This window comes from Coenobita brevimanus, chromosome 40 (assembly GCF_032717465.1).
Source record: "Coenobita brevimanus isolate Jiangsu-jjx chromosome 40, ASM3271746v2, whole genome shotgun sequence".
NCBI lineage: Eukaryota > Metazoa > Arthropoda > Malacostraca > Decapoda > Coenobitidae > Coenobita > Coenobita brevimanus.
Window position 1 is genome coordinate 2,852,159 of NC_136993.1, and position 12,020 is coordinate 2,864,178.

The following is a 12,020-nucleotide window of genomic DNA, read 5'->3' on the forward strand; positions in this document are numbered from 1 at the left end:
AGGGGGGGGAAGGAGAGAGGGGGGAAAGAGAGAGGAGAGGAGAGGGGGGGAAGAGAGAGGAGAGGAGAGGGGGGGACGAGAGAGGGGAGGAGAGGGGGGAAGAGAGAGGAGAGGAGAGGGAGGAGAGGAGATGGGGGGAAGCGAGAGGAGAGGTGCGGGAGGGGAGAGAGGTGGGGGGAAGAGAGAGGAGAGGACAGTGGGGGGAGAGAGGAGCGGGGAAGAGAGGATATATATATATATATATATATATATATATATATATATATATATATATATATATATATATATAGTTAGTCACATCGTCACCAAAGATGAATGTACAGTTTCCCACAATGCATCAATAAACGTTCTGACATTAATAGTTCTTTCATTCTTTTTAGTTACTCCTTATAAATAACTTTAGGTGAGAAACTTGGTTCTTTTATGTCCATTGTCTGTTCTCTAAAACAGGAAGTGGTACAAATAAACAGACTGAGCACATAAAACTGATATGGATAATATATGGTAATTAATATGCAATTGTATTATTCCTGGAAGCAGTGAATAAAGTCAAATTGGGGAAAACTCCAGGAGTTTATAGTTTGGGTGAAGGAATGCTAAAGCATGGTGGAGAGAGAGTAGTAAAATGAATGCGGAAGATGTGCAGATTGTCCTGGGAGGATGATAAAGTCCTATAATTGTTTCTTGAAAAGCTGTTGGTTAGGCCTCCTTGGAAAACCTCTATAAAAAAAAAAAACGCGCCTTGACTTTTACCTCAAAGGTAGTGTGGAGAAAAAGTCGAAATTATAGAGAACAAATAAAACGTCATACTTTATGGAAAGTATCACATTCATAAGAAAAACATAATGTTGACAGACAGTAACCGAGAGAGGAGGGAGAGGGAATGGAGATAAGAGGGATAGTCGGACAGCGAGGGAGGAAGGTTGGAGAGGCCGGAGATAAGGCAAGACGGAGGGAGGGAGCGAATGTGGTGGAAATTGAATAGGAGCGCAGCAAGTCAGTCAGGAGGCTTTTCCTCAACCTGAAATGTGGTGTGGAAAATAAATCGAAATTATAAACCATAAATAAACCTCACACTAAAGAGAAAATCACAGTCATAATAAAAAATGTTAAGAGACAGACAGAAACAGAGAGTAGGGGGAAAGGTCTTGGAGAAAGGGAATAAGAGCGCAACAAGACAGACAGTCAGTCTGGAGGCTTTTCCTCAAATTCTAAAAATTCATAAAAGTGTATAGACTTTTTATAGAAATCTATAAAAAAGGCAATTTCTATATGCAGAGAGAGAGAGACAGTGGTGTGCTGGGAGGGAGAGTTGTCATTTACGCCTTGTTTCTAATTCGATTAAGTTGCCCAGTACAAAGTATGGCAACACTGTGGGACGGGGACTCCCCAAGAGGGACAACGCCCGAACGCTCTTCATAAAATAGACGCACCATACAACCTTGTTGTAAGGACACAAGTCAGCAGTGAGATTAATAGAAATGAGTTACTGGTATATGAGACCAGCATGTGGAGTCACAATGAGAAACAGACTGACAAATGAGGAGAAGAAAGAGCTTTGTGTTGTGGATGTGATGTGATATAAGGTGTTAGGAGAAATGCATTAAGGTGGTTTGGCCATGTGGAGAGGATTGAGACTTACTGACTACGAGAAGAGTGTGAGTGATGTGGAGGGGGGTAGCTGGAAGGGGTGGCCAAAAGATGGAGAAATGGAGTGGAGAGAGGGGTGTGGGAGCTGGGAGCAGGCCAGTGAAATGGCAGAGGGGGGGGGGGTAGGGCAACATGGAGGTTATTTGTTTGTGGCCACCCCTTATGAGGTTAAGGCATCTGTCAATAGACAGAAATTAATGCTTTGAGGAGGGTATCAGCATTAAGTAACATCACTATACTCACATACTGACAATAACATATGCACATTAGCGTAAAACACAAATAGGCTTCATCACCTATTAACCTGCAAAGTGGCAGATTAGGCCGATTACCTATTACCCGCCAGTTAATTGGCCCAACCCTTACTGAATCTTGCCCAGTATTTCTAATTTCTCATTTTCTGGAGGAATGAAACATACTCATGCATTATGAATGGTTGTACATGGGGTGACTAACCAACTCTCATCTTGTGTGGGAGTGGTAGTGACTACATCCCCACCTGGACTCTCATCAGCTGTCATGACTAAAAACAAAATGCATTCAACTTACGAAGAGTTTTCCATCATTTTGGTGGGAGAACATGAAGGCGATGAGGGATGTTTTTATAAGCAGGCAGCTTTCTCGTCCACCGGATGGAGAGTTCCCTCTCATGCAAGTCTCATATTTGGCACTTGACATTCTGAAAAATATATGAATGTTACTTCAGCAGTTTTAACAGTACAAGGTAAGGCTTAAGTCCTCATACTTGATATGCTGGTTAATCAAGAGCTGGCTTTTCAGTCACTTATTTCAGAGACACTTAGCATGGAAGAAGGGTGGGTGAGGGGGAAGCTATTTGGTAAAGTTGGGGATCATGTTCATTGGTTCAAACTTCCATGTCTTGCCAGCTGTGAAGCTGAATGTTACTGAAGTAAGTTTTGGTACATACAGTAGCTCAGTCATAAATTCCACTAAAATACAGGTGACCCCTCTTTTACAAACTGCTCACTTGCAAAATTTTCGGCTTTACAAATGTTGAAGCAGTACATCAAAATTTGAATTTTGATTTTTTCCATGGCTAGCTATGAGTGGTACATATTGGTGCACACAGTATCTCAGTCAGAACTTGCACTGAAGCACAGGTGATCCGTTTTTTACAAATGGTTGACTTGCAAATTTATTTACTGTTCTAATTTTTTTTATTAAACATATAAACAAAGAACAGTTCATTTTTTTCAAACATTTTTGTTGTGGAACAAATACATATATTCCTCTGTATTCAGTATTGGAATAAAGGAAACAAATATTTTTCCCGAATTTTATATTTTCCTGACTGAAAGACCCACGTCTATCTGCTATGCAACACGTACCAACATCTACCCGAGCAGGGTTTAAAGGTAACAATTTTAGGTGATTATGACATCTGTTTATAGTCCTAACAGGCACCTGATCCCATCCTTCAGATTTCTCGGTGCAGTATGGCACCTTGTCATTCTCTTGGAAGGTCATATCGTGGTGTATTGACCCAAAAGCAGCAGGTAAAGCTTGTAAAGATCAGATTAGTAAGTATGTGTGCCAGGGCCAGACAAGGCAGGTCAGTCTGCTCGAGGATTCTGGTCAGCAATATGTCCAACCGCACATACACCACCAGCCAGTAAAACTGCCAAACACCAGCCACAATCGGCATGATGTGTGATGGTACCAGTTTTATGCAAATTCACAAAAAAAAAAAAAAAAATGATAATAGGAAAAACTGGTTTATAAAAAGTACAAAATTCTATATGGAAGTAATGAAAACTATGAAATATATCTTTTAGATGAAACCAGTGGCCAATGGCTACATGATTTTCTCAGAACTGGCAGATGCTAAGGAACCATTTTCAATGCCTGGGTTAACCCTTGCCAGGCTGATTGTGTGTAAGGAAGTTCACCTCCCTACTGTACAGCCATTGTTTTATTTGCGGCTTGCTGTATATTACTTGTAGGCCTTTGCTGTACCTCACATGAGGTTTGACAGCTTTGCAAGGTTAAAAAAGTTGAAAATTTTTGCCATGGAGTCCTCTGAAGGATATCCTCAATGAGGATGGTCTTGGAACTGTTGATGATTTCTGTTGACTGGAAACAAGACAGTTGCCAGAAACTGTTGGGAAGAAAGAAATTGGAGATGTGCAAGATTTTTATAATATTGTCAGTTTCATCTTGGACTTGAATACTTTTGACTAAATGTTCTCTGCTTGAGTGATGACTGGGTGGCTATTTACCAAGCTTGTAAGCCACATTTATATTCATGGTACAGCCTAATAAAACTAAAATTTCAGCATAACACAGTTTTGGCCTTTGGGGGAAAGCAGTTAGGGATGTTGTCCAAATTTTGATTCACAGACCGAAGGAGCAGCACTTAAAGTTCACAGACACATGGGATATCAGATGGGTGCCTGAATCCTGTGCCATAAATTTCTTTATCTTCTAATAGCTCAACATAGCACCACCTTTTTATTTTCAAATGTTGATATGAAATGGAAAATAAAAAGGTCAACTATCTTCTAAGAGCTCAATATAGCACCACCTTTTTATTTTCAAATGTTGAGATGAAATAGAAAATAAAAAGGTCAGAGTTGCATTTAATCTTTATAAAAATCATAGAGGATTGTTTCTCCAAAGCTACTTTTCTCATTGTTTCTTAATTTGATCTTTTCTGTGGTTGCAGGTGGATGGTGCATGACTTGAAGTGTATCCTGCATGACCAAGAGGCTTCTGCTTGCATCATTGAGTGGGAGTAAGAGTGCATCTCCCTGGGTCCATCATTATGTCTAAATTCCAATAGAGATGTGTTTCTTCAAAAAGCATGCCAGGTCATACACCACACTAGAAGAAATCCCCACTCACCCCCATGTCTGGTATAAATGGTTGAGTTTCCTTCACCAGTGACAGAACTGTCATGACCAGAATAAGGGCTACCCAGGGCCCAATAGAGATGCACTGCATTGATATCTGTGGAAATAAGCATCTGCTTAGGGTGGTTGGGTTGCATCTCCTTTGGTCCTCGTCATTTTGCTTGTATTTAACATCTCAAAACACATTAACCATTTCTTTCTTTCCAGATGCATGAAGTTTTGGCTAAATGTGCATGCAAAGCATGGCTGGTAGCAAACCCACAGCCTAAGCCCAGTAGATTCAGTTCTTGATGTCTTAACTGATATTGAAGCTGCAGTTTGTATGCATGACAAGCGAGTATGCTTGCTGAAGATTCCACATATTACATTTTGCTTGCTGGTAGTTCATGAACCCTTCACTCTTCCCAAGCCAATCTACACAACTTCCATATCCACTTCACAACAATCTTACCCCCGTACTTCAGCATTTCATCACACACACCATCAATTTCTGGGGGCTTCCCCAACTTGATCATCATTGTTTCAACTACTTCTGTAAGAACGATAATTTTATCCAATAAAGCAAACCTTCATTTCTATCACCTAGATTTTATCTTCTCTGCCAGTGCAAATATGTTCTAAGATGAATTTATAGAACTGTGAGCAAGGGAGTTGTGATAATTCTACATTACTGCTCTCCAAATCATCGGTTCATCAGTAAATGCTGAAGATTTATTTCTTTAGTTTGTTTTTTTCTTTTAATAATATTTAACAGAATGGACTTCCCAAGATCTATCAGTCTATCTATCTAGTGCCAGATGCCACACTCTAATTTATGATTTTGCATGTTCGTTGGTTCGTTAGGTAGAAAACTATATGAGTACCATACATTTTTCGCCAGTAAGGAGCATGCCCTTTTTCAGTGGATTTATTCGTAATGCATTGTTGACCATCTATCCTAAAACTTCCCCAAGAATAAAAGATGAAAAAGAGCCATTGATAAAATACAGTAAAGTATTGAAACTGTACTGCAATACAGCATATCAAGCCTTCATTTTTTGACATTGTTATTCAACAAATTGTTTAACATTTATGAATTTATATCCTTTTTCGTTGTTTGACATGGTTATCTCCACCGTTTCAACTACTCAAATTACCTGCAGCCAGACACCCTGCCTGAGCTGCCTGTCTCCTGCATTGTACCCTGCTGATCAGTTACCTCTTCATCCGTGTGCATTTCTTTTTGGCCTCATGGAATAATACAGTACCACCATTGCTCCACCCAAGGCCCCTATTATTACCCAAGTTTAACCCGAGGCATCCCGTCAACGTATGACTACGTTGCAACATTATGTAACTGCCAGTCCCGTTGACTTACTGGTATGTCGTGCAGTTGCAAGGTTCATAATTTGCACAATTTTCAAATCTCGCGCTTGATTTTGGGTACATAGGGTCGCGTGACCTTCCCCTACCTGCCACCAGGTGGGGACACTTGGCAACCCTGCACGACCCGCGCTTGCCCCTGGCTCGGTCACTCACCTGTTAGCAGTGACCCAGGTCAGACATGGCGCACAGAGGTCTTTCGGAGGAGGAAATTCAAGCCGCCCTGGACGCCTTCACAGGCGACAGTGATTCGCCCCTCGATGATGAGGTGGTGGACAAGGATTATGTCCAACCTGAGGAGGAGGAAACTAGTAGCAATGATGAGGAGGTCCCGACCCCCAGGAAGCCGTGTTACGTGACCTATCTTGCTGCTAGAGAGGGCCAGCCTCCACAAAAACGTGCAACAACCTCTCGGCAGCCCCAACATGATGTGGAGCCCGATTTCGAGGACGAGGACGGAGCCGTGGGACGTGCTGCCACGTGGTACAACCGTGAGATTATCACGCATTGCGTCCCTGAGCGCACAGCACATCATACAAGCAGGTATGGGCCTAGTGTTTTGTTTAGGGAGGGCAGAAGTGGCGTGGCGGAAGTGGGGAGTGAAATCGAAAGTTCTGGGGCAATTATTGAAAGTGAGAGTGGCGGGAGTGAGTCATCGCTCTCCCGTGGTGGTGTAAGGTGGTGGGGCATATCACGTGGGGCAGTGAGGGAGCGTGATGAATCACGTGGGGCAGTGAGGGAGCATGATGAATCACGTGGTGTGGTGATGGAACGGGGAGGTAAGGAGGAGCCACTCCCCAGCGCGTCATATGCTTCCCAATATGTCTGGATTTCCCCCCCACAGCCACCTGATGTTCCCCAAGGCCGTAAGGGAAAGGGGAAGGGTAAAGGCCGAGGGAAGAGGAGTGCGAGTGGGGAAGCCCTCTGCACTGCTCCTCCCCAACCTCCCCCACCAGCATCTCCTCCCCACCACGACGATAGGGGCTAGGGTTATGCGAGTTGGAATTGGGAAAATGGTAGTGATTTTTCTCCCATCATTCACCCCTTCACTGAGCAGGGGCGCGCTGGCTGCATGGCTCCAGGAATTCACCGTTATTCCACCAGGCTGGATTTTTTCCACCTGTTTTTCAGCGAGGGTTTTGTGGAGCAGATAGTGGAACAAACCAACCGTTTTGCTAGCAGCCAGTGCTGTGAGAGTGAAAGACTGGGCACAAGGAGCAGACATTCTATCATTTATGATTACCCTGCTCCCTTGTAGAAATGTTTTTATTTTTTGCCCTGGTACTTTTGATGGGTATTGTATGTAAAAACAGAAATCCGGCATACTGGACAAGGGACCCTACCATGCAGACATCAATATTTGGCAAAATCATGAGCTGTAATCGGTTTCAGCAAATTCTAAGCCGCCTCCACTTTTACGATGCTGATGATCCTGCCAGTGCAAATGACACTGATAAGATGAGGCGAATTAGGTTGGTTTTTGATCACCTTAGGCAAACATTCCGTTCCTCATTTTATCCCTATAGAGACCTTGTCATAGATGAGGGTCTCGTGTTGTGGAGAGGCAATATTTCCTCTCGGCAGTATGTACCCAGCAAAAGGCACCATTTTGGGTTCAAGATCTTTGTTATGTATGACTGTAGGACTGGTTATGTGCAAGACATTGTCTTGTACACCGGTGCACAGACATAATAGATCGGAGTATTGGACTGTCTGGAGCAGTGGTACAGACAATGATTGAAGACTATCTTCATTGTGGTCACGTCCTTTACCTGGATAACTGGTACACTAGCACTCTTCTCGCTCATTATCTCCACCTGCATGACATGGGACTCTGTGGTACCGTCAAGGTGAACCGGCGTCACATGGTCAAGGTGGGTTGTAAACTAGAAAAAAAGGTGGTGGTCTTCTTCCAGGCTAACAATATCCTAACTACAGTGTGGAACCACAAGAGAGAAGTCAGCCTATTGTCCACGGTTCACTGCCCCTTGAGGCACCGTACAGAGTCCATGGATTACTGCAGCGAGAGGAGGCACCACATCTGGAAACCTGAGTGTGTGCTTGATTATAACATCAACATGTGCCTGGTGAACCAGTCAGACTCCATGATATCCACTGTCAAGTGTGCCAGGACCACAATGAAGTATAAGCTCTTCTTTCACCTGCTAGATATAACTGCCCTCAATTGCCATCACCTGCACGCCATGACAACAAGGAGTGCAGGAAACCTTTGAAGGGTTTGCGAGGGAGCTTACACGTGAGATTTTTGCCAGGTATGCGGTCGAGAGGCTCCAACAACACACACGCACTGCCCCTACCGCCCAAACTATCCTGAGAATATCCGCCCGCCATTTCCCCACTCCTATACCTCCCCAGCCAAATAGACCTAGGCCCCAACGCAGGTGTCGTGTGTAGTAATTCCCGAGTGAGACCCACCACTCAGAGAAAAGACACCCGCTATGAGTGCGTTGAGTGTGACGTGGGTCTCTGCATTTACCCTTGTTTTAGTGAATATCACACCTTGATGCAGTTCTGATATAGTTGTATGCGATATGACGCTCATACTCAGGAAGAAATGCGACATACAGACGCTCAGTGTAATTATAAGGCCCGTAGATATGTAAATAGTAGTATAAAAGTGGAAACGGGTGTAATGTAAGTGGAAAATTATGTCAGTGCATAAATATATTCTAAGTCGAAACATTCCTAGCAAGTGTATATAGATGCAATATTCTGATGCTCGGTGGAATAAATAAGGCCTGTAAATATGTAAATAGTAGTATAAGGTGGAAACGGGTGTAATATAAGTGGGGAAGTATATTGGGAGTGAAGAAATAAAGTACAAGTTGAAACACGAGTGATAGTGAGTGTGCTTGCTACGTGAATATGCGCTAGCATTTCGCTAAATACCCTCGTAAGGAATGTAAATAAGTGAAAACATTTACATTGGTTGAGAAAAGGCTCAATGTAAAAAAAAACAACACTATGAAAGCGAAAAAATAATTATAAGCAACGTTGGGTCTGGTTAGTACTTGGATGGGTGACCGCCTGGGAACACCAGATGCTGTTGGCATCCCTACGTGTCAAGTGGGGTTGGTGGAGGATTAGTGCCCCTCCCTGTAAAACAATTAACTCTAAGCCCTTGACCACCCCGTTTGGGATACATGGCATCTGGCAATGGATGGATGTTGAGAGAAGAGTAATAGCGAGTGCGCTGAGTAAGCAGATGTGCGCAGTAGTCACGCTAAATATCATTGTAATGAATGAAAACAGCTGAAAACATTTATGTACAGTCAAAAATGGTAAAATGTCATTGAAACAGTATTATTCATCATTTTTTTCATTCATTGCCAGACGCCATGTATCCCACACGGGGTGGCCAAGGGCTTAGAGTTAATTGTTTTACGGGGAGGGGCACTAATCCTCCACCAACCCCACTTGACACGTAGGGATGCCAACAGCATCTGGTGTTCCCAGGCGGTCACCTATCCAAGTACTAACCAGACCCAACGTTGCTTAACTTCGCTGATCGGACGGGAAGTGGTGTACTCAACGTGGTATGGTATTATACAAGTAGAAAAAATGATATGTTTACTGAAACAAGAATCTTAGCAACTAGCGTGTTACCAATAAAACCAAACTCACTATGCTCGCGCAATGGAATAATGCTTATTTTTCTTATTTATATGTATATATTTGAAAACCATTATGTTGTTGTTGTGATTGTTTATTAGTTCAAAATCAATAAAATGTAGATGTGTTCTTTGTTGTTTCTCCCAAAATTACCTACCATAGAAAATGTGAGAGCCTCACACATCAATGACAGAATATGATACCTGGCGCTGGGTGCCTCACCTGTTCCGACCACTTATGAACCCTGGTAAGCCCTTTCTTGGTGATTTTCCTTTGTTTCTCAACAAAAGCGGAGGTTTTAGCCAAAAAAAAAAACAAAAAAACAAAAAAAATCCAAATAGCTCGGGATTGGAGGGTATCGGAGGTGTGAAATCGGGCGGGACGTGACGGGTTAAGGCAGTCATGTGCTCACCAACCAGAAAGTGTTTCGCCATCGCATGGTCAGGTGACGATCAGGGTTGCCAGATCTGAACTCGGCCACATTACCAAACTCTTATATTTTCATTACCAAATTTAACATTTCATTATCAAATTCTTAAAGCAAGCACTATTCACTAATTATATGTATATAATTTTATTGAGCACCATTCATACTATGTAGGCTGGCAAATTAAAGAAGACAGACAATCCACTGTCTCCATCCTCTGTATCATCATACATGTGAAAAATCCATTTGGTAGTGAATCATGCTGATTCATTATGAAATGATTTTTTCATTACCAAACTGGCCCACATTTGGGAATGAAAAATACCAAATGGCAACCCTGGTGACGATTGCACCAATGATTAATGAATGCTGTTAATGCTTGATTCTGTTTTGGTGCCAGTTTTACAGAATGCACGTCTTAGCTTGCACTAGGTTAGGTAGGTTATAATCATTGAGGGGTCCTGGGGCAAAGCCCCCACATAGGTTTCAGCACTACCAGTTATGCTTTTCCAGCTACTATGGTTTTGAATACTTTTGAGTTTGTTCGGTGTGGTGACCATGTCCAGTTGGCGGGATCGACAATAAACATGCTATCGGAGGTGTTCAGGTATCACTAAGTAGGTATACGTATTTAGTTTTTTCTCCAATATTTTTTTTAAATTGAAAATCAAATGTCAATCATCTGAGATGTATTTAGTACTAAAATAATTCTCCCAGAGAACATAGGTCTATAAGAAAGCAGCTCAAATCCTTGTGTCACCTTTGTTCATATTTACTGGTATTTTTTCCACCATTATTGAATATATTTTGAATGACAAAGGTGATCAGGAACCTAACCCCTCTGTTTCTTAACAATTATATAGGAGAAATAGATTCTTTGTTCAACCACTATTTATGGAACACATCCCTGTTGAATAGTGGGGGAGAGGTATACATGGTGTATTATGTTTTCTCACCAAGGTGTTGGCATGAATGGAGGGTAGAGTTGTATGCCATGCATTACAGTACAGTGCACTTAATCCCATGTGGTCTAGTGGCAGTAATTATGGGCATAGTAATTTCAGAAACACAATAGAGCATTAGGACATGAAGCACCGAGAGGCCACAAGCTCTGCAACAACGAGCTTGGCGTGGGAGGACACATAGTAAGTCTTAGCACTAGGGTTTTGCCACCACATGGCTACAAGAGCAGAGCACAAGGATAAATTTTCCCTGAACAAGATCCACAAGAGAGAATGAGAAAGTGAAGTTAGGCCCAGTGCACCAGGTGGGCCACTCCCATAATGAACTCTGATTGGCAGGTTTACAGGGTTTTCCCGGGCACTGGTTGGCTTCTGCATATGAGCCGGTTGATACGCCTCACCACTGTATATTGCATACAACTGCCAGTTACTTCCCGTTTCAGTGCCGGATGTTGCATAATTTTTGCCGGATTTTGCTTTAATAGAGCTGAGTCAACAGCACCGGATTTTGCGGTGACTGATAATTGAGACTTTACTGTACCAATATTTTTTCATGTTACATAAACAAAATTAGATTTGCAAGTAAGGACCAAATTTAGCTCTAAATCTCAAAGAAAGCGAGCGATAAGCGAGTTGTGTATATTATCTGATTATATGAATTTTACTGAAAAATAGAAAAAATTTAAAAGAAACGGAATATCTGCTTACAGCTCTTGTACCACATCAGAAGTAACCATTTAAGCATGTCATACCAATGATAGAACATTCCCTGTGTGAGTGTGTGTGTGTGTATTGTCTGACTTGCAAGTTTCCACTAGTCTGCCACAGCTCCTTGACAGAAGATTGCTATCTAGGTACTGTATTTGTGTCGAGCTTTCTACCAACTGTGATATACTGTTATGGTACAATTTTCCATATATTTTAATTCAGGTACAGGCATACCCGGTACCCCGGTTTAACAATCTAATTGGTTAGGTAAATACCCATCGTATATCGGGGTATTTTTAACGTATTTCAATGTGAACCGTTTACCAGCCTTGGCTTTCCTCCCAAACAAAGTCCAACACCCACCCAGATGAGCCCAAAAGCAGATTTTAAGACTATCTAAGTGGC

At 42.3% G+C, this 12,020-nt stretch overlaps 1 pseudogene; it reads right to left on the bottom strand.

Annotated features, from left to right (window-relative positions):
- Positions 1-9,337: 9,337 nt before the first annotated feature.
- Positions 9,338-9,455, bottom strand: LOC145397306 (5S ribosomal RNA; annotated as a pseudogene).
- Between the last annotated feature and the right edge of the window lie 2,565 nt (positions 9,456-12,020).